The 23,989-nt window shown below is 43.7% G+C and overlaps 1 protein-coding gene across 1 annotated transcript in view; it reads right to left on the reverse strand.

Moving 5' to 3' along the window:
- TM2D3 (TM2 domain containing 3) overlaps positions 1-23,989 on the reverse strand; it is a 113,492-nt gene that overhangs the window by 28,667 nt on the left and 60,836 nt on the right. The window lies entirely within an intron of this gene.

Below are 23,989 nucleotides of genomic sequence, written 5' to 3' on the forward strand. Positions count from 1 at the left end.
TCTGTAAGGATAAATATCAATGCAAGGTTCCCAGTGGCAGAGCCCTGGGGACTTCGGGAATAGAGGTGTCTGGTTTCCAGCCACCGAATCTCCACAGCGTAAACCTTCCTTCATTTCACTGCTTCAGCCAAGCCCGCTCTACAGCAGGGACCCCCGTGGGTGAGGGAGGTCAGACAGAGGAGCTGGACTTCACGTCCTGGGCCTTGCAGGGCAGAGGGAAGGACAGGCCTGCAGGGGACAGGAGGCATCACAGGTCAGGGTCAGGAGATGGGGACCCCATGAGAAAGTAGGTGCAGACACAGCATCCTGAGGAGAGTGTGGGGTGGGGACACAGGCTATGTGGGGAATCTCAAAGGACAGGGTGACCTCAGCTGACACTCAGGCTTCACAGAAGAATGCGCTAGATGCTTCAGGCATGACTCTATGCCCAGGGAGTCTGAGGGGGCTCCTTCCAAAGCAGGGTGTCAGAGGAGCTGACAGGAGTCCAGGGAGTCAGAGGGAGCAGGTGGGGGTCCGGGGGGGCGGAGGGAGCAGATGGGGGGTCGAGGGGGCGGGGGGAGCTGGTGGGGGGGTTGTGAGGCAGTGGGGCATGAAGGCTCTCACATCACGGGCACCTCCTGAGTGGCATTTAGTCCCATCGCTGGGCGTGCAGGCTGCACAGGAGGATGGGGATGAGGGCAGGTGTGGACAAGTGATTGGGTTAAATCAGCGTATTTGAGTCATTTGTGAAAGGCCTTGAGTTCCCTGCTGAGATACTTGGACTTTGTCCTGAACTTTCCGGCCAAAGTGTGGGAGTGTGATCAGATCAGTGTTCAAAAACCAAACCAAACCAGACGCCTCTGGCAGCGAGCGGAGGACTCCATGGCGGGGTTTATGCCAGCAGCCCGTGAGGCAACGTGTCAATTTTCTCCCAGGCCCTCACTTCCCCAGCTTTGGAAACCACAAGGAGTGGAAACTGACATGACTAAAATGCTTATGGGTTTAAATTATTTGATTTTGCATGCCATTTGCAATTCTCCTGCTAGGAAGTATTTACACTTGAAAGAGGAACTTCAGTCTTATATCACAACAGCTGGTCCTACAAGAGGTTGTCAAGAACTAGTGAACTAGCAAGTGTGTTGACTGGACAAGCCCAGCTTTCACTGCGAGGAAGCAGCAGGAATTTCCAGGACGAGCAATGAGGGCAGAGTGCCTCCATTCCAGGAAGGGCCGGGGAGCTGGGGCTTGGCCAAGGAGGAAATCGGATTTTGGATCATGAAGACCCCCCACTAATACCTGCAATGGGAGCATGTTCTTAACTGGACTGGGTTACCCGTGAACATCACAAGTGTAAGGATGCTGTGGAGGGCTGACAAATGCTCATACCTGGAAAGAACAAGACAGACGCTCGCAGCTCGGCTGTGGAGGGAAGCATGTCCTGTGCACAGAAGCAGGCTGCGAGACGTGTGGCTGAAGCCCACTGGCGCTCCCCTCACTCACACTGAAGCCTCTCGGGTTCCCTGGGCAGATGGGTGACTCTGCCGGTGTGTTGTTCTGTTAGGGAACCGTTGACCAAAACCGCCCGCCTTGGCCAGGCACGATGATAACCGCTTGCCTAAGTTGTCTCACAACAGGAGGTCCTGATAAAGGACACAGTGCTGACACCGAAAACTAACGGGGAGAATTCGGGAGGGGCCGAAAGGAGGAGGGAGGAGACACCAGCCCATAATATGTCCTGAAAACCTCCCAGAGTCCTTTGCACTGGAATCCGTCTTGGTTGAGTGATGCACGCACCACCAGGAAAGACCCTGAGTCACCAAATATGGGCCAAGCAAGATGATTGGCCAGAGACAACCAGAAACTAACCCCATCACCATAAACCCTGCGACTGCGAGCCACGTGGCCAGCAGTTCTCCTGGGTTCCCTTACCTTTCTGCTCTCCGCCTGGGCGCCCCTTCCCAATAAAGTCTCTTGCTTTGTCAGCACGTGTGTCTCCTTGGACAATCATTTCCAAGTGTTAGACAAGAGCTCACTCTTGGGCCCTGGAAGGGGTCCCCCTTCCTGCTACAGTTCTGTGAAAGGGCTTTGCTGCTCCTCGAGATGCAGAAGGTCCATTCACGCACCCCAATGCAGCCACCTGGGTTCTCTGTGGATGTCTCTTTCAGAGGCAGCATCTTCTCCCTGGCTCTGCTACAGGCTCTGGACTCATGACCAGAAGCCAGGTCCTCAACTACACAGAGAAAGCATTAGTTCTAGCAAGGTGGCGGGGGTCCTTTCAGACTTGAAGCAACAAAGTCCAGGCTGGGCAGATTCTCTTTTCCCAGCTGCCTATTAAAGAGCTGTAGCAACTTTCATTGAGGAACCAGCAGTCAGATGTCTTCAGCTTTAAAAATATTCATCCTCCCTGAATGTTGCCATGGCACAAGAAAGAAGAAAGGAGAAAACCGTAATTCAAGAAGATATGTGCACCCCAGTGTTCACAGAAGCACTATTTACAATAGCCAAGATGTGGAAGCAACCTAAATGCCCACTGACAGATGAATGGATAGAGATGTGGTCCATATATACACAAGGGAATATTAGCCATAAAAAAGAATGAAATAATGCCATTTGCAGCAACATGGATGGACCTAGAGATTATCATACTAAGTACAGTAAGTCAGACAGAGAAAGACAAATATCATATGATATCGCTTATATGTAGAATCTAAAAGAAAAAAAGACACAAATGAGCTTATTTCCAAAACAGAAACAGACTCACAGTCATAGAAAACAAACTTATGGTGACCACAAGGGATAGTGGGGGGGCAGGGGGGAATTAGGAGGCTGGGATTAACATATACACACTACTCTATATAAAATAGATAACCAACAAGGTCCTACTGTAGAGCACAGGGAACTATACTCAGTATTTTGTAATAAACTATAAGGGAAAAGAATCTGAAAAAGAATATATATTATACATATAAATACATGTATTTAAAGTTATATATATATACATATATATGTATATCTGAATCTCTGTGCTGTACACCTGAAACTTATGCAATATTGTAAATCAACTATACTTCAATAAAAAAAATATTCATCCTCCCTGAATGTTGCCATGGCACAAGAAGCCAACTTTTCCAGGGTTATACTCATGACCATCAAGGATAAATATGGTTAGGAGAGTATTCTCTACATGAATCTGGGGTTGCTGTCTCATGGGCACATGAGGGATGCTGCAAACACAGATTCTTTCATCCTAGTGGAGCCCCATGAGTTAGGCAGGAAATGGTTAGGGTTTACTTCAGGTGCACTGCAGTTTTTATTTATTCACTGCAACTCTTCAGAAAAAGCTGTCTGGTCTGATTCAGCCAACCAACCAGCTATTTTTGAAAACCACTTAACAAGTGATGGCTATGTGTCACTTGTTTCCGTGGGCACACCAATAGGTGGGAGCAGATGAGGGCCCCACTGTCAGCCACTACGGAAATGTTCCCTGGAGCATTTGAACTTCAGCTAAGACCCCAAAGCCGAGGACAACAGCAAAGAAGCACCTGCCACATTGTCAGAAGAGCACCAGCAGCTCCCAGAAATCCATTCTGGGCTTTGCTAAGAAGTCTAAACCGGTTCTGAGGCCCTTACCCCAGTGGCACCTGCCAACCCGCTGTAGAAACTCGAGAGGGATGGGGTCAAGTGGGAGTTCTGTAGAAGCAGTGGGGTCACTGGCCCACGGGGAGCACTCAAACCAGGTGAAGTGGGGCCCAGAGACCCCTTTAGAGATGGGGCGCCCCCCAGAAGGGATATTGGGCATCAAATTTGCATTTGTCTGCAGTTTGTTCCTTTTTATTTCTGGAGAGTGTACCCTTGCATGGATGTACCTTTGTTTATCCATTCTCTGTGGAGGGACATTTTGTTTCTATTTTGGGGTGATTATGAATAATGGGGCTATAAATGTTCATATACAGATCTTTGTGTGGACATATGTTTTCATTTCTCTTAGGCAAGTATCTAGGAGTGGAAGAGCTGAGTCATATGGTAAGTGTGTGTTTAACATTGTAAGAAGCTGGCAAAATTTTCCAAAGTGCTTGTAACGTTTTGCATCCTCGTTGGAAGTGTACGAGAGTTCCATTTCCTCCACATTCTTGCCAGGACTTAGTATTGGAAGTCTTCTGAATTTCAGCCAATCTATTACGTGTGCAGAGGTATCTCAGGGGGTTTTAATTTCATTTCCCTAACGACTGGTGCTATTGAGAGTCTTTTCATGTGCTCATTTGCTGTCTGTATATCTTTGGTGAAGTGTCTATTCAAATATTTTGCCAATTTTTGTTTTTAATCTTCTTATCAGTTATTAAGAAGAGCACATTCTTTATGTAATCTGAATAACACAAGTGTTTTGTCAGATATGTACTTTGTAAGTATTTTCTCCCAGACTATGGCTTGTCTTTCCATTTTTTAAACAGTCTTTTGAAGAATGAAAGTTTTAAAACTTTGATGAAGTCCCATTTATCAATTTTTTTTCTTTTATACTGGGTGCTTTTTGCGTTGTAGCTTGTAAATCTTTGCCTAACACAAGTGCACATAGATGTTCTCCTATCTTTTCTTCTCAAAGTTGCATAGTGTTAGCTCTTACATTTAGGACTATGATCCACTTCAAGTTAATGCTATAATGTGGCATGAGGTAAGGGCTGAGGGTCATTCCACACGGAGATCCAAGTGTTACAGCACCGCTTGTTGAAAAGAACAAAGAGAGCTTTTTTTACTGAAGTATAAAATACTTGCAGAAACATGCACGTCCGTGTACAGCTCAAGGAGGTTTTGCAAACTGAGCACCTCTGTGTTATCAGCCCCAGATTAGGAAACAGACCCTTTCCTGCCATTCAGATACTCATACTCCCCGTCTGCCCCACCCCACCCTCCATAACCATTACCTAGACTTCTAACAGCTGAGAGGAGTTTTGCCTGCTTTTAAACTTTCTGTAAATGGAATCATATAGTGTGTCTTCTTTTGACTCTCTGTTCTTTCACTCAACATTATATTTGTAAGAGTCGTATGTGTGTTGCACTTCCATGTAGACCACTGCTTCTCACTGATGCACCACAATTCACTGATTCATTCAGTTGTTAATACTCATGTGTGCCATGTCCAGTTTGGGGCTGTACCTGTCTTTTCACGATCATTGGTTGCTTTCCTGGGAGTGGAACTGCCGGAGCATCAGGTGTGTGTATCTTCAATGTCAGTGGACGCACCAAGGACCTTTTCAAAATGCTCACACCCCTTCCCCCTCCCCCAGCCGCGTGGGGGAGTCCCGGTTGCCCCGCAGCCTAGCCAGCACTTGGTATTTTCCACGACTTCCCCTTCCGCCACACGAGTGGGTGTGCGGCCATATCTCTGATGACCAACAAGATCGACCCCTTTCTGTCTGTTTATGAAACGCATGAAAGAGGATATTTTGATTCATTCTTTTGAGACGTGCCTATTCAAGTCCATTTTCATGTTATCTTTCTCTTGTAGGCGTGTAGGAATTCTGTGTATATTCTTTGCGCACGTCCTTTGTCAGACTTACACGTTGTCGATAACTGTTTCTGACATGGAACTCTATGTGCTGCCTTTTGATGAATTTTTCTTTCTTTTTTTTCCTTTTTCTTTAACTTTTATCTTCCCTTTTTTTTTTTTTTTTTTTGCCACTCCATGCAGCTTGTGGGATCTTAGTTCCCTGACTAGGGATTGAACCTGGGCCCTCGGCAGTGAAAGCACAAAGTCGTAACCACTACACCGCCAGGGAATTCCCTGAAGAATTTTTCTGAAGGTGCTACTTCAGGTGGATGTCGAGGCTCCTGGGGACTAACGACATCAGAGAGCCATTCCCGTTCCAAGGACAGAGGTCAAGGGGACAGACAGTGTCGCCTGGTGCTGGGAGGCGGGGCAGCCCGGCTCCCACCCTCCTGTCTCCGGCCGGGGCCTCCACGGCCGGGGCCTCCACGGGTGGAACCGGGAGATCAGTGAGCAAGGAAGCCCCGGAGGCACAGTCCAGAGGGTTCAGGCTCTGGGGGCACAGAGAAAGAGAAGCGGGGGCAAAGATCAGGGCGGGGAGACGGGGTGCAGCGGAGATGAACCAGAAAGGATGGGTTGCGAGAGATTATGCAAAGAATGTATCTCCCAGGTTAAGAAACTCTGTAGTCTGCATGGCCCCAGGGGGTCTCCAAAGAATCCACAAAATGTGGACCTTGAGAGGGGCAGCATTTGGAGGATTGCCAAGTGAGGGCGACAGCCACAGGACTACTTAAGTTAAAAAGAAAAAAGATGTTCTGCTCCCTGCCTCTAATCTCCCACGCCCTCGCCCCAGAGAGGAAGGAAAGAGTGAGAGAACAAGGAAAAGGAAAGGGGCGCGAAGCCCCTCCTCCATCACTGGCTCAGCCACAGGGCCTGCCTGCGAGTTTGGCTTGGATGTGAGATTCGAATTTCGACTGAGACTGGATTGGACTCCTTAATGCCTGGAAGTGAGTCATCTTTATAGAAATGGGGCTTGTTCTTGTAGTTAAAACTGCCCCATGTGCTAAGGGGAGCTGGCTTGCTGAGATGTTGGCAAGGGGCAGAGAAGGAAGATGTGGAAGAACTTATTTGAAGCCCAGGGTTGGAGGAAGATCAAGCCATTTCCTGTTTGTTCCTCACTTGTTCAGACTGTTCAACAAACCAGTTGTAAATAACTCAAATCGCTCTCTTTTTCAGTAGACACGGGGCTACATGCTTTACATGCACTGTCTTGTAACACTCACAACCACTCCATGGGTCAGGACTGTTATTATCCCTGCTTTACAGATGTGGAAACTGAGGCACAGAGAGGTTAATTAACTTGTCAGAGGCCACATTAGGCTGGTTTCAAGTTCAGCAAATCTGATTCCATAGTTGGAGCGAGATTCTTTTTTTTTTTTTTAATAAGACTTTTTTTTTTTGAGTGGTTTCAAGTTCACAGCAAACTAAGAAGGTATAGAGGGCTTCCCTGGTGGTGCAGTGGTTAGGAATCCGCCTGCCAGTGCAGGGGACGTAGGTTCAATCCCTGGCCCAGGAAGATCCCACATGCCGCGGAGCAGCTGGGCCTGTGTGCCACAACTGCTGAGCCTGCGCTCTAGAGACTGTGCTCTGCAACAAGAGAGGCCACGACAATGAGAGGCCTGTGTGCCACAACAAGGAGTAGCCCCCGCTTGCCTCAACTAGAGAGAGCCCATGAGCAGCAGCAAAGACCCAACATAGCCAAAAATTAAAAAAAAAAACCAAATAGATAAACAAATTAAAAAAAAAAGGTATAGAGAGTTCCAAGTACCCCTGCCCCCTCCCACCCCCCACACATAGCCTACCTCACTATCAACATCCCCCCCCAGATTGGAACATTCGTTACAACTGATGGACCTACACTGACACATCATTATCGCCCAAGGTCCAACAGGGTTCACTCTTGGTGTTGTACATTCTATGGATTTTGGACAAATGTATAATGACAGGTATCCGCTGTTATAGATTCACACAGTATTTTTACTGCCCTAAAAGCCCTCTGTGTTCCACCTGTTCATCCCTCTCTCCCCTTAACCCCTGGCAACCACTGATCTTTTTACTTTCTCCGTAGTTTTGCCTTTTCCAAAATGTCACACAGTTGGAATCACACAGTATGTAGCCTTTGCAGATTGGCTTTTTTTTCACTTAATCATATGCTTTTAAGATTCCTCCATGTCTTTTCATGGCTTGACAGCTCATTTCTTTTTAGCACTGAGTAATATTCCATTGTTTGGTTTTTTCCACAGTTTATTTAGCCATCCACCTATTAAAGGACTTCTTGGTTGCTTCCAAGTTTGGGCAATTATGAATAAAGCTGCTATAAATGTCTGTGTGAGGGTTTTTGTATAGACATAAATTTTCAACTCATTTGGTTAATTAAATACCAAAGAGCATGATTGCTGGATTATATGGTAAGAGTATGTTTAGTTTTGTAAGAAACCACCAAACTGTCTTCTGAAGCGGCTGCACCATTTTGCATTCCCACCAGCAATGGATGAGAGTTCCTGTTGCACCACATCCTTGCCAGCATTTGGTGGTGTCAGTGTTCTGGAGTTTAGCCATTCTAATAGGTGCATAGTGATATCTCATTGTTGTTTTAATTTGCATTTCCCTGATGATGTATGATGTGGAGCATCTTTTCATATACTTCTTTGCCATCTGTATGTCTTTTTTGGTGAGGTTTTAAGGCCTTTGGCCCAGTTTTTAATTGGGTTGTTTCTTTTCTTATTGCTGAGTTTGAAGAGTTATTTGAGTTTCTTATTGTTAAGTTTGAAGAGTTCATTTATCAGATGTTTCTTTTGCAAATATTTTCTTCCAGTCCATGGCTTGTGTCCTCACTCTGTTGACATTGTCTTTCACAGAGCAGAAGTCTTTAATTTCAGTGAAGTCCAGCTTATCAATTATTTTGTTCATTGATCATGTCTTTGGTGCTGTATCTAAAAAGTCATCACCATACTAAGTCATCACATCATACTAAGTTTTCTCCTATGTTATCTTCCAGGAGTTTTATAGTTTTATGTTTTACCTTTAGGTTTATGATCCATTTTGAGTTAATCTTTGTGAAGAGTATAAAATCTGGGTCTGGATTCATTTTTCACATGTGGATGTACAGTTCTTCCAAGACCATTTGTTGAAAAGACTACCTTTGCTCCATTGCATTGCCTTTGTATTTTTGTCAAAGATCAGTTGACTATATTTATGTGGGTATATTTCTGGGCTCTCTATTCTATAGCACTGACATAAATGTCTGTTCTTTCACTGATACCATGCTATCTTGATTACTTTAGCTTTATATTAAGTTTTAAAGTTGGGTGTGTCAGTCCTCCAACTTTGTTCTTCTTCTTCAATATTGTGTTGGCTGTTCTGTGCTTTTGCCTCTCCATTTAAACTTTAGAATCAGCTTGTAAATATTCAAAAAATAACTTGCAGGGATTTTGATTAGGATTATATTGAATCTATAGATCAAACTGGAAAGAACTGACATCTTGACAATATTGAGTCTTCCTATCCATGAACATGGAACATCTCTCCATTTATTTAACTCTTTGATATCCTTCATCAGCATTTTGTAGTCTTTTTCATATAGATTTTGTATGTATTTTGTTAGATTTAAAACTTAGGATTTCATTTTTAAATGGTATTGTGTTTTTAATTTCAAATTCCACTTGTTCATTGATGGTATGTAGAAAAGTGAATAACTTTTGTATATTAACTTTGTACCCTGCAATGTTGTGGTAATCATTTATTAGTTCCCAGAGTTTTTTAGTTAATGCTTTGGATTTTTCTACATAGATGATCACGTCATCTGCAAACAAAGATTGTTTTATTTCTTCCTTCTCAATCCGTATTACTTAAAAAAAATTTTTTTTCTTGTATTATTGCATTAGCTTGGACTTTCAGTACAATGTTAAAAAGGGGTGGTGAGAAGGAATATCCTTGCCTTGTTCCTGATCTTTGCAGGAAAGTTTTGAGATTCTCACCATTAAATACGATGTTAGCTGTAGGGTTTTTTTTGGTAGATATTCTTTATCAGGTTGAGGAGGTTCCCCTCTATTCCTAGTTTGCTGAGGGTTTTATCATTAATGGGTGCTGGATTTTGTCAGATGTTTTTCTACATCTATTGATATGACCATGTGACTCTTCTTTTATAGTCTGTTGATGTGGTGGATTATATTAATTAATTTTCAAATGTTGAGGTTTCCATACCTGGGATAAATCCCACTTGGTTGTGGTATATAATTCTTTTTGAACATTGTTGGATTCAATTTGCTAATATTTTGTTGAGAATTTTTGCATCTATGTTCATGAAAGTTATTGGTCTATAGTTTTCTTTTCTGGTAAAGTTTTTGGATGTTTTTAGTATTAGGGAAATACTGGCCTCAGAAAACAAGTTAGAAAGTATTTCCTCTGCTTCTATCCTCTGAAAGAGATTGTAGAGAATTGGTATAATTTCTTCTTTAAATGTTTGGTAGAATTCACCAGTGAGCCCATCTGGGCCTCGTGCTTTCTGTTTGGAAGGTTATTAACTATTGATTCAATTTCCTTAATAGATATAGGTCTATTCGGACTATCTATTTCTTCTTGAGTGAGTTTTGATAGATTGTTTCCTTTAAGGAATTGGTCCATTTCATCTAGGTTCTCAAATTTGTGGGCATAGAGTTGTTCATAGTACTCCTTTTTTAATTCTTTTAATGTCCATAAGATCTGTAGTGGTGTTCCTTCTTTCATTTCTGATATTAGTACTTTGTGTCCTATCTTTTTTTTTCTTGGTTAGCCTGGCTAGAGGCTTATCAATTTTATTGATCTTTTCAAAGAACCAGCTTTTGGTTTCATTGATTTTCTCTATTGATTTCCTGTTTTCAACTTCACTGATTTCTGCTCTAATTATTTCTTTCCTTCTGCTCATTTTCAATTTAATTTGCTCATTTTCTAGTTTCCTAAGGTGAAAGCTTATTGATTTTAGATGCATTCAATGCTGTAAAATTTCCTCTAAGCACTGCTTTCGTTGCATCCCACAAATTTTGATGAGTTGTGTTTTTATTTTCATTTCATTCAAACTACTTTAAAATTTCTCTTGAGATGTCTTCCTAGACCTGCATGTTATTTAGAAATGTGTTGTTTAATCTCCATGTGTTTTGGGATTTTCCAGGTTACTTTCTGTTATTGACTTCTTGTTTAATTCCACTGGGGTCTGAGACCAGACACTGCTTTATCCCTATTCTTTCACATATGTTAAAGGGTGTTTTATGCCCCAGAATGTGGTATGACTTGGTGAATATTCCATGTGAGTTTGAGAAAAATATGTATTCTACTGTTGCTGGAAGAAGTAGTCTAGAGATGTTAGTTAAATCCAGTTGATTGATGGTGTTATTGAGGTCAACTATGCTCTTACTGATTTTCTGACAGATCTGTCCATTTATCATGGAGGGGTGTCAAAAGCTCCATCTATGATAGTGGAGTCAACTATTTCTTCTTGCAGTTCTATTAGTTTTTGTCTTGTGTAGTTTGACACTCTGTTGTTAGGTACGTGCATATTAAGAATTGTTATGTCTTCTTGGAGAATTCTCTTTATCATTATGTAATGCCCTTCTTTATCCCTGATAACTTTCCTTGCTCTGCCTGAAATTAATACAGCTACTCCCACTTTTTTATTGATTAGTGTTAACATAATATATTTTTCCCTCTATCCTTTTAGTTCTAATCTATATGTATCTTTATATTTAAAGTGGGTTTCTTGTAGACAACATATAATTGGGTCTTGTGTTTTAATCCACTCTAACAAATTCTTTTAATTGGTGCATTTAAGCTATTGACATTGAAAGTGATTATTGGTATGGTTAGATTAATATCTACCATTTGTTACTATTTTCTGTTTGTTGCCCTTGTTCGTTGTGTCTATTTTTGTCTTCCACTCTCTTTCTGCCTTTGTTGTTTTTAGTGAGCATTTTATAATTCCATTTTCTCTACTTTGTTAGAATATCAGTTAGACTTCTTTTTTTGCTTTTTTTTAGTGGTTGCCCTAGAGTTTGCCATATACATTTACAACTAACCTAATTCGTTTCAAGTAACACTATACCTCTTCACAGGTAGTGTGAGTACATTATAATAATAAAATCTCCCTAATTCCTCCCTTGTATCATTGCTGTCATTCATTTCACTTATATATAAGCATACATATTCAAATACAATTGTGTTTATTGTTATTTTGAACAAACTGTTATCTATTAGATCAATTAAGGACAAGAAAAATATTTATTTTACCTTCTTATTCTATTTATCTTCACTTCAGTGCTCTTCTTTACTTTATGTAAATCCAAGTTTCTGAACTATATTATTTTCTTTCTCTTCAAAGAACTTCTTTTAACATTTCTATCAAAGTAGGTCCACTGGCAACAAGTCAATTTGTTTATCTGAGAAAGTTTTATTTCTCCTTCACTTTTGAAGGATGCTTTCACAGGGTAAAGAATACTAGGTGGGTGCATTCTTTCTCTCAACACTTTAAATATTTCACTCTACTCTCTTCTTGCTTGCATGCTTTCTGAGGAAAAGTCAGACAATATTCTAATTTTTGCTTCTCTATGGATATGATGTTTTTTCCCCTCTGGCTTCTTTCAGGATTTTTATTTTTAATCTTTGATTTTCTGTAGTTTGAAAATAGTATGCTGAGGTATAGTTTTTGTTGTGTTTTGTTTTGCAGGGGAGGACTGATGTTTTGTTTTGAGGGGTTTTTGTGTGTGGTGTAGGGTGTTTTTTGTTTTTTTCGTGTTTTTGTTTTGTTTTGTTTTTTGCGTTTATCCTGCTTAGTGTTCTCTGAGCTTCCTGGATCTGTGGTTTGGTGTCTGACATTAACTTGGGGAATTTCTCCATCATGATGGTTTCAAACATTTCTTTTCTTCTTTTCTCCCTTTCTTCTCTTTCTGGTGTTCCCATTATGCATAAGTTACATCGTTTGTACTTGTCCCACTGTTTTGCATATTCTGTTTTCCTTTTTTTCAATCTTTGTTCTCTTTGCTTTTTGGTTTTTGAGAATTCTGTTGATATATCCCCTAGCTCAGAGATTCTTTCCCAGCTGTGTCCAGTCTACTAACAAGCCCATCAAAGACATTCTTCTTTTCTGTTACCGTATTCTTGATCTCTAGCATTTCTTTTTGGTTCTTTCTTGGGATTTCCATCTCTCTGCTTACATTGCCTATCTTTTCTGCAAGCTGCCTACTTTATCTCTTAGAGCCCTTAGCACATTAATCATAGTTGCTTTAAATTCTCAGTCTAATAATTCCAACATCCCTGCCACGTTTCATTCTGAAGCTTGCTCTGTCACTTCAAATTGTGGGTTTTGTTTGTTTTGGGTTTTTCATTTGTTTGTTTTGTTGTTTTGTTTTGCTTTTTGATATGCCTTGTAATTTTTTCTTAACAGCTTTATTGGAGTATAATTGCTTTACAGTGGTGTGTTAGTTTCTGCTTTATAACAAAGTGAATCAGCTATACGTATACATATATCCGCATATCTCCTCCCTCTTGCATCTCCCTCCCACCCTCCCTATCCCACCCCTCTAGGTGGTCACAAAGCACCAAGCTGATCTCCCTGTGCTATGCGGCTGCTTCCCACTAGCTATCTATTTTACATTTGGTACTATATATAAGTACATGCCACTCTCTCACTTTGTTCCAGCTTACCCTTCCCTCTCCCTGTTCCAGCTTACCCTTCCCTCTCCCTGTGTCTTCAAGTCCATTCTCTCTGTCTGCGCCTTTATTCCTGTCCTGCCCCTACGTTCTTCAGACCTTTTTTTTTTTTTTTTTTTTTTAGATTCCATATATATGTGTTAGCATATGGTATTTGTTTTTCTCTTTCTGACTTACTTCACTCTGTATGACAGACTCCAGGTCCATCCACCTCACTACAAATAACTCAATTTTGTTTCTTTTCATGCCTAATACTCCATTGTGTATATGTGCCACATCTTTATCCATTCATCTGTCTATGGACACTTAGGTTGCTTCTATGTCCTGGCTATTGTAAATAGAGCTGCAGTGAACATTGTGGTACATGACTCTTTTTGAATTATGGTTTTCTCAGGGTATATGCCCAGTAGTGGGATTGCTGGGTCGTATGGTAGTTCTACTTCTAGTTTTTTAAGGAACCTCCATACTGTTCTCCATAGTGGCTGTATCAATTTACATTCCCACCAACAGTGCAAGAGGGTTCCCTTTTCTCCACACCCTCTCCAGCATTTGTTGTTTGTAGATTTTTTGATGATGGCCATTCTGACGGGTGTGAGGTGATACCTCACTGTAGTTTTGATTTGCATTTCTCTAATGATTAGTGATGTTGAGCATCCTTTCATGTGTTTGTTGGCAATCTGTATATCTTCTTTGGAGAAATGTCTATTTAGGTCTTCTGCCCATTTTTGGATTGGGTTGTTTGTTTTTTTGATATTGAGCTGCATGAGCTGCTTGTAAATTTTGCAGATTAATCCTTTGTCAGTTGCTTCATTTGCAAATATTTTCTCCCATTCTGAGGGTTGTCTTTTCGTCTTGTTTATGGTTTCCTTTGCTGTGCAAAAGCTTTTAAGTTTCATTGGGTCCCATTTGTTTATTTTTGTTTTTATTTCCATTTCTCTAGGAGCTGGGTCAAAAAGGATCTTGCTGTGATTTATGTCATAGAGCGTTCTGCCTATGTTTCCCTCTAAGAGTTCTATAGTGTCTGGCCATACATTTAGGTCTTTAACCCATTTTGAGTTTATTTTTGTGTATGGTGTATGGAGTGTTCAAATTTCATTCTTTTACATGTAGCTGTTCAGTTTTCCCAGTACCACTTACTGAAGAGACTGTCTTCTCTCCATTGTATATTCTTGCCTCCTTTATTAAAAATAAGGTGACCATATGTGCGTGGGTTTATCGCTGGGCTTTCTATCCTGTTCCATTGATCTATGTTTCTGTTTTTGTGCCAGTACCATACTGTCCTGATTACTGTAGGTTTGTAGTATCGTCTGAAGTCCGGGAGCCTGATTCCTCCAGCTCCGTTTTTCTTTCTCAAGATTGCTTTGGCTATTCTGGGTCTTTTGTGTTTCCATACAAATCATGAAATTTTTTGTTCTAGTTCTGTGAAAAATGCCATTGGTAGTTTGATGGGGATTGCATTTAATCTGTAGATTGCTTTGGGTAGTATAGTCATTTTCACAATGTTGATTCTTCCAATCCAAGAACAAAGTATATCTCTCCATCTGTTTGTATCATCTTTAATTTCTTTCATCAGTGTCTTATAGTTTTCTGCATACAGGTCTTCTGTCTCCTTAGGTAGGTTTATTGCTAGGTATTTTATTCTTTTTGTTGCAGTGGTAAATGGGAGTGTTTCCTTAATTTCTCTTTCAGAGTTTTCATCATTAGTGTATAGGAATGCAAGAGATTTCTGTGCATTAATTTTGTATCCTGCTACTTTACCAAATTCATTGATTAGCTCTAGTAGTTTTCTGGTAGCATCTTTAGGATTCTCTATGTATAGTATCATGTCACCTGCAAACAGTGACAGCTTTACTTCTTCTTTTCCAATTTGGATTCCTTTTATTTCTTTTTCTTCTCTGATTTCTGTGGCTAAAACTTCCAAAACTATGTTGAATAATAGTGGTGAGAGTGGACAACCTTGTCTTTTTTCTGATCTTAAAGGAAATGGTTTCAGTTTTTCACCATTGAGAATGATGTTGACTGTGGGTTTGTCATATATGGCCTTTATTATGTTGAGGTAAGTTCCCTCTATGCCTACTTTCTGAAGGGTCGAGCTCCTGGAGGCAAATTTCACAAAGTTGTGGAAAACCTCCCGTGACTGGGTCCCCTGGAGTTTTTAACTCTCAGAGTTGTCGGCATCAAGCCTCCAACAAGTCATCAATTACACTCCAGGTTTTCCCGCCCTGGCCCAGGCTCTGCAGCAGTTTCCAGCCCTGCATCTCTGCTCTGGGAAGCTGCCTGTCTCTCCAATCTTGGGGGCAGTGGTTGGCCATATGCCCTCCCCTCTCTCAGGGACCCAAGAAGAGTTATTGACTTCTCAGGATGTTCAGCTTTTTACTTGTTAGGACAGAGTGGCAACTTCCAAACTCCTTATGTGCAGAACTGGAGAAATCCCTATGCTGAATTCTGTGCCTCATTCAGCAGCCTGAGAGGGTTAGTCTATCTGGTTAGAAGCTGTACAGGCTGGTCTGGTCACCAAGGTTCTTTCAGGCTGGGGGAGCAGCTGGGCAAGCAGGGGCTGGCTAACGCATCAGACCTGAGCTAATCGAGGGGCAGGGGAGGCCCCACATCCCCAAGGGGCCTGGGAGGGAAGACAGATGGCAGCCTCTTCATACAACCATCTCCACAGAAGCAAAACCACTCCTCCAGCCAATGTTTCCAGTCCTGGGGTCCAGGAGCCCCAGGGACTGACCCATGGAACCCTGTCTGGACCCTCCCACAGTGCAGGCTATGCCTGCGAAACTGCTGGGCAGGACAGGGAACAGGTGCAAAAAGTTCTGGGGTTGTGCCGCCCAGTGTGGTGGGGACGGGAGAGCAGAGGGAGGAATCGTTATTAGATGATTAGGCCATAGAGGCTCCACTGCAAAGAAACTGGAATGTGAAAACAGACATGATGGTGGAAGCCAGGAGGCAGGCGGTGGGTGGACTGGAGGGCAAAGGAGCGGTGTACACGGTGTGGGCCACGGCGGTGGGGAGGTCGCTGCCCCTCGCCTGTCACAGGGTGGCATTCGCTGCCCTAATCTCCAAGCACAGGCCAGCTTTCCCTTCCTTAGGATGTGGCTGTCTGATGGTGCAGAGCTCCACCCTGGTGGGAGACATCTGCTAATGGCTTTTTCACTTAGATCAGCTCCCTGAGGCCACACCATGTTCTCCACTCATGTGGGCCAGCACGCCACTGAATAGGCAAATTTTCTTACACCCAAGTTGCCAGTCACCTAGAGAGCCTGGTCATGTGTCATCCATTTTTGAACCCAGTCCAGAACCTGGTCCCAGTCGACCTTGCCTTCTCATGCAGCTGGTCATCTCTGGACAGCCAATCTCCCAAGACATCCCTGGATCACTTCCTGCCACTCTGCCCCATCTTTGCCCCAGAGGCCCTGATACCAGGCAACCCAGACGCAGAGCCCTCCTGTCTTGGGGTGTGACTGTGCATCCCACAGTGAGGCCACCTACCCACAATGTGTCTCTATGCTGTTCACAAAAGAGTACAAACGCACGATTGCAATGACGTGACCACAGGTTCACTGGGGAAACGGCCTTCCCCTGGGGCCCCTCTCTTCCTGTTTTCCATCTGGTTATTGGAGCCCCTCAGATGTGGCTGGGGATGGAAGGCTTGAGTTTCTGGAGCCCACTTTCCCCTCTGTTTTGAGAACTGGGATAACATTTGCTCTGCTGCAGGCATTCACTCCACCTCCTATCTGCCAGGATTCTCCTCAAGAATCAAGAAAAAGTGTCATCTGTCACTTCAGAAATTTCTCAGAAAAGCAAATCAAAGCCACAGGGACACCCCTTCACAACTTTTTGGTGTGGCTGTGGAGAAATGGGAACCCTCGTACGTCGCTGGCAGGAGTGTGAAATGACGCAGCCACTGTGGAAAACAATTTGGCAGTTCTGCATAAACACAGAGTTACCACGTGACCCAGCAATTCCATGGTTAGGTATAGACCCAAGAGAACTGAAACACCACACCTTTTGGGGTGATGAGCACATTTTGGAACGAGACAGAGGTGATGGTTGCATAACACTGTGAATGTACTAAATGCCACTGAATTGTTCACTTTCAAGTGGTTAATTTTATGTTACATAAATTTCACCTAAAATTTAAAAAATTTCCAGTAGTGGGTTGACTCTGGAGATCTCAGGTCATCTGGAACCTCTAGGTGTTCCTTTATCATCCTTTCCTCCTTTAAGCTACTAATCGGGTGCTTGACTAGATTCCTCTATTCCTGTCTTTCCAATAGGCCCCTCTCAGGATGCCATGGAGGGACCACTGCATCTGTAGTCTAAATTCCACAGTCTCTGGAGCATCTATTGCCAGCTCGTTTTGCACACAGGGGAGAAGAGGGCTGAAGTGGTTTGCCCAAGGCCACTCGTCTGGGTGACAACGGGGCTGAGTGTCTTGCTCTCACCACCTGCTTTGTTCCCAGCAGCTATGATACAGAAGAACAGTGAACATACAATGGTGTGAGAAAGCCACACTCCCATCCAGCAGGGAGACAGAGCTAGACTCAGCCAACAGAAACTGAGGGATGAAGTTGCTTCAGCAAGAATTCTTGCCTTCTTGATATCGTCTGGTTTGCCCAGACACTACACTTCTCCCCTCTGCTACTCTTTTCTGAAAATTATTTTCTTTACTTCCAAGCGAATGGCCATTTGGTGCACTCTGGCTCTGTTCCTGTCAGAAGTGGGCAGCTGACCCTGCCTGGGCCCACCCATCCCTTTCCTCAGGAGGATGGAAATGGGACTTAGACCCCTCTGGGGCCTGGACTCTAAGGTAAAACTCTGAAGCTTCTGGCAGCCAGGCAGAGAGAGGCAGAGGAAACATGGAGACAGAATTTTCTCACTTCTCCAGTGTCCAGTGCCAGCCCTTTTGCTGAGGCCAGCTCTTTCCTGCCCAGGAATGCCCTGCACACTGTTACCGCTCCTGCTCAGTAATTCGAGGGTGGGAAGCTAAAGCCTACATTTCCCAGACTCCATTGCAGCAAAGGCTTCATGTGTGACCGAGATCCCACTAGCCACACATCTGCAGGACACTGGCAGGTGGAAATGAGCCTACACTCAGGGAAACTGGGCCTCCTCCAGGCAGGATGGACCCAGTGCTTGTCTCCCCCGCCTGAGCAGCTGAGGTGGAGCGTCTGTTGTCCCGGCCCTCAGCTGTGGGCCGGGGCCGAAGTCACTGTGGGGTTTTCAGAAGATGAGTCCTGTTGTCTGACAGGTGCCTCTCTGGCTGTAGGATCTAAGTGTGTGTCCCTGACCTGCCCAGAAATTCTATAAACCACATAACATGTTGTAATAAATTCCTTTCTCTGAAACAAACTGGAGTGGATTCTGTTGTCTGCAACAAAGAATCCTAATTTATACACATGACAATAAATTACTCTTGTGGATGGTTTTACTTGGGTGTCTGTCACTTGCAAACAAAATTGTCTTAATCAATATAATAGCCAACTGATCAATCAAATTGTCTGTTTAAAAAAATACAACTCTTTAAAATGGATTAAAAAACATTTTTTATCCAAATAATAGATGTCTCCATTTTCAGGCAGCTCTGACAGTACCCTCGAGGGTGAGGCATCAAGACATGAAATTTCATTTTTATGGAATGGGAAATGTGTGAATGTTATAAGTTAAATGGCTTGTGGGGAACACTGAACAGTTGAAATTTTATCTTGTAAGAGATTTTAAATTAAAATGCTCACCTTTGTTGCTGTTGTTCCAAGATCCTCTGTTACTGCCTTCTTTTGTGTTAAATCGATATCTTATAATGTGCCATTTTAATTTTCATGTTATTTGTTTGCTACATATTTTGAGTAATTTTCTAAGTGGAGACACTGAGGATCACCATTAATAACTCAATTTACAGGATTCTAGTTCATATTAATGCTCATCTCCATCGGGTCATTGGTTCTAATTCCTCCTTGAGTTCTGAGGACATGAGGTCCGAGTGCCGCTCAGTAGACACCTGAATAACAGGACTGGAACCAGAAGCCACATCCCTTGACACTGGTCTGGTCTCTCCGCCCCAGCACAGTATCTCTGGAAGCAAAGATTTCAGAGCTTGTGACTTGGCCAGAAACGACAGAGGAAGAAAAGAGAACGGGGCCTCACATATTTTTTATTTGTGACCATGCCAGCAGAATTAAAAGTCAGAAGATCAGAGCTGTGAGAGATGTATTTGGCTGAATCCTTGTTTGTGATTCCTTCTCTACAGGGAGCTACCAAATCACAGGGGAAGAGTGTGGGTTCCTGGCCCGCCCCACCCTCTTGCCTGCCGCCTGTATTGCCCTCACCGATTCTTCAAGCAGCCTCCACACAGATTGGACTAATGTGTCTAATGGGCTCAGGAAGTTTCTGCCAAAAGAAGTTTTGCTTCTTCCCCAAAGACACTCATTCCAATAGAGGTTTCCCTCTCTCTCTCTCTAACAAAGCAGGGGAAGAGACTGCAGCAACTGTCATAAATCAAGCTACTTATCATGGCAGGAAAGGGGCTGCTGAAATGGATGGGCAGACTGAAGTCACCGCTGGCCTCGCCATGCTGCCTCTGGGAGGCGGTGTAGACACGGGGAGAAGCCTGCCTCTGGGCACCTGCCAGGTGCTTCCAGGGACTTCAGTGTAAGGAGGTCAGCCACAGCCAGAAAGAGTGACCATTCCTGGTGCAAATGCCATTGAAAATTCACCCGGAAGACAGGCAAGAGCCTTCCCCGGAGTAGAAGGAAAAAAAGAAACAATGACTTTGTCTTGGGCAAATCACTGGAAAATGAGAAGAGCTGCTGTGTTCCCAGTGTCTTCTGGAGACGGTTTTTCATGGAGTCAACCAAACAGGAACTGAATCCATGTTTAGAAGAGCAGTAGCTACAGAAGATTTTTCTTATTTCTCTCCACACTCGAGAACAATAACAACATCAGCATCTGGGAGATGGAAGTTCTTCGTCATGTGTGAGGAATCACACCAAGTTCAACAGCCTGCTGGAGAGGCCGTGGAACTGGACGCTTTAAAAGCAGTGGATCGCACAGCTGAATGCAAACCGTAACCACCCATTTCTCTTTGCCAGAAAGACCCAGGGTTGCAGAAACTAAAAGCTTTGCCTGGGACGTCCTTTCTTAAGAGGATGCTGGCAGCATGGCCTGACCATTTCTCCCTGATGTGAGGATGGACTCATCTGTACTTCCGCCCCCAGAGGATGGACGCGTTTTCCCCCAGGACTGGACCACCCTTGGCCAGCAGGCTGAGAAGGTACCTGCGTGCTGGGTGGGAAAGCTGGGGCGTGGCGGGGAGCCACCAGAGCCGAGAGCCACCACAAAGGCCACCAGCAGAGAGCCCCATGGTCTGTGCAACCATGAACACTGCTCCTAAGGGCAGAGTGAGCCTGAGGTGCAGAAGGAACACGTAACAACAGCAGCAGGGTTTGCTGCATGAAGAAGAATGGAAGGCAGAGCAGAAGGGGCAGAGAAACAGGACCGTGAGCAGGGCTGAGAGGCCTGAGGCTCCTCAGGGCGAAAAGGTCCCCGGCGCGGAAAGGCTCGCAGGCAAACCAAGTTTCTCAAATCCTTCTGGTATTGAATGAATTTAAAGCATATGGAGAGGAGCCAGGGGAAGAAGAGATGGGGAAGGGTGCTGGGCTTAGGATGGGGGAAGGGGGCGGGCAGGGGCAAACCGGGAGGAAGAGCCACACCCCCAACTCCTGGGGGCGCAGCATCCCCAGGTCTGAGCCTCTCTTCACCTCGGCCTCCCAGCTGACAGACGGGGTGAGGATCATACTTGAAGGCGGGCAGGGGGCTCAGCCGAGGGAAGGTCCCGAGCCAGTGCCCCTCCCTCTGTCAGAGAGGCGCCGGGGGAGGACGCTGGCCGGGCCTCAGAGGAAGCTCGCCCGTGACTGTGAAGCAGTCTACACTGCATATCTCAGGTAACCAAATACCCTACACGGGGCAGCTTCAGCAGAAGAAATGTATTTTTCTCACAGGTCTGGAAGCTGGACATCCAAGTTCAAGGTGCCAGCAAGGTGGGTTCCCTCTAAAGGATACAGGAAAGGGTCTGTTTCAGGCCAGAATCATCACACTACTGTTTAAAAAAAAGAAAAATCAAGAAACAAGAAAAAAACTCTTGGAAATTACAAATACAATAGTAGAAATTAAAAACTCAACAGAAGGCTTGAAGGGTCAAGTGGAGAAATATTTCAAGAAAAATAAAAGTAGAGAAGCAGCACACGGGAACATGTGGCCTATTACAAAGACAGCCACCATGCTCCACACTCCCTGCGTCCACGCTGTCCCTGTCAGCTCGGGCTGCTACAGCCAAAATGCCACAGGCTGGGCAGCTTAACAACAAACACTTACTTCCCACAGTTCTAGAGGCTGGACGTCCAAGACCAAGGTCCCAGCAGATCTGGTGTCTGGTGAGGACCCGCTTCCTGGTTCGTAGATGGATGTCTTCTCCTTGTATCCTCACGTGGGAGAGACAGAGCTGAATCAAGATTCCTCATGTCTCTTTTTATTAGGTCACTAACCCCATCATGAGAGCTCCACCCTCATGACCTAATCACCTCTCCAAAGGCCCATTTCTAAATGCCATCACTTTGGGGATCAGGGTTTCAACATATGAATTTTTAGGAGGACACAAACATTCAGGGCAAAGCACATCCCCTATGCAATGAGACTGCAGCTCCAGCCTACAAAGGTGGCATCTCTTCCCCCTCCCCTTGAATCGGGCTGGCCTTGGAATTTGCTTTAGCCAGTAGAATGTGGCGGAAGTGACACACAAGCCTTGTACATTCCTGCTTGTTTCCCCAGACCCCTACGTGGCCGCCATGTGAACAGCCCCAGACTCGCTGTCTTGAAGACTAGAGAGCATGTGGGGGAGGAGCTGTCTTAGCTGAGACCATCTGACACCAGCCAACCACCAGCAAGCCCAGCAGCTGACCAGGGACGCATGAATGAGCCCAGCCAAGACGAGAGAGACTGCACAGCGAGGCCCACACCAAACTGCTGACCTCCAGAATCTTCAGCTAAATTAGTGGTGGTTGTTTCAAGCCACTACATTTGGCGGTAGTTTACTACACAGCTAACTGACACAGAGCATCAATCCAGGAAGTCTAAACCTCAGTAATTAACACATCAAGAAGAACAAAGGAGAAAAAGAGAAAGAAATTGCCAAAGACATAGTACAGAAAAATTTCCCAGACTTAAAAGATGAGTTTCCAGATTAAAAGTTTCCACTAAATTTTCACTATAATAAATGGGAAAAATACTACACTAGGGACATCACTTGGAAATATCAGAATACTATGGGAAAAGAGAAGTTTTTATAAACTTTCAAAGATGAAAAAAATGGTCACATAAAAAGAATCTGGAATAAAAACGACAGTGGACTTCTCAGTGGCAACATTGGAAGGTAGAAGGCAATGGAGAAAATGCCTTCAAAATTCTGAGGGAACAGTTTCCACCTGATAAGTCTATACTCAAACTGTCAACCAAGGGTAAGGGTACAATAAAGGCATTTGCAAATATTCAAGGTCCCAAAAACGTGCTGCTATTCATCCTTTCTCAGGAAGCTGCTGAAGGATGTACCTTATCAAAATGAATAAGTGTATACTTAACGCTTACTTGAAGGTCAAGTATACTTGGGTTAGTATACTTATACTTACCCAAAAGAATAAAAAAACATACATCCACACAAAAACTTGCACACGAATTTCATAGCAGCATTATTCACAAGAGTCAAAAAGTGGAAACAATCCCAACGCCATTCCACTGATGAATGGGTGAACTAAATGTGCTATATCAATTCAATGGAGTATTATTCAGCTATGTAAGGAATGAGATACTGATCCATGCTACAATATAGATGAACCTCAAAAAACATGCTAAGTGAAAGAAGCCAGACAAAAAAGGCCACATGTTGTATGGCTCTATTTATTTGAAATGTCCAGAATGAGCAAATCCACAGAGACAGAAAGTGGATTAGTGGTTTCCAGGGTCTGGAGGGAGAAAGGAAAGGGGAATGACTGCTGACGGGTTTGGGGTTTATTTTGGGGGTGATGAAAATATTCTGGAATTAGACAGAAGCACGGTTCTGTGAATATAATAAAACACTGAATTGTACACTTCAAAAGGGTGAATTTTATGGTATATGAACTATATTTCAATTAAAAAGGGATATGTAAGTTGAGAACATAGATTTCTGGAGATTCAGAAAACAGGAGCTTCAACATAAGAGGGAGTCAAAGGGAACGCCAAGGATGATATTAAAGCCCCAGGATGACAGCTGTGCAGCGGCTGGCGGTGATAAGGCCAGATTAGAGCAGCAGACAGGGCGTCTGAGAAAGACGTCGCCAGTTCGAGAATGGAGCTGGCGTGGATGGTCTGAACATACTCGAAAGAATTTTATAATCATTTTGGTGATAAATTAGTGATTACTATATAGAGAACAAATGGGAAAGCAAATGGAAACATTCAAAAAATTTTAAGAGCTTCTCTGGTGCAGCAGTGGTTAAGAATCTGCCTGCCATTGTTGGTGGGAATGTAAACTGATACAGCCACTATGGAGAACAGTATGGAGGTTCCTTAAAAAACTACAAATAGAACTACCATACGACCCAGCAATCCCACTACTGGGCATATACCCTGAGAAAACCATAGTTCAAAAAGAGTCATGTACCAAAATGTTCATTGCAGCTCTATTTACAATAGCCAGGACATGGAAGCAACCTAAATGTCCATCGACAGAAGAATGGATAAAGAAGATGTGGCACATGTATA

The sequence above is a fragment of the Balaenoptera ricei genome, chromosome 2, assembly GCF_028023285.1.
Source record: "Balaenoptera ricei isolate mBalRic1 chromosome 2, mBalRic1.hap2, whole genome shotgun sequence".
Taxonomy (NCBI): domain Eukaryota; kingdom Metazoa; phylum Chordata; class Mammalia; order Artiodactyla; family Balaenopteridae; genus Balaenoptera; species Balaenoptera ricei.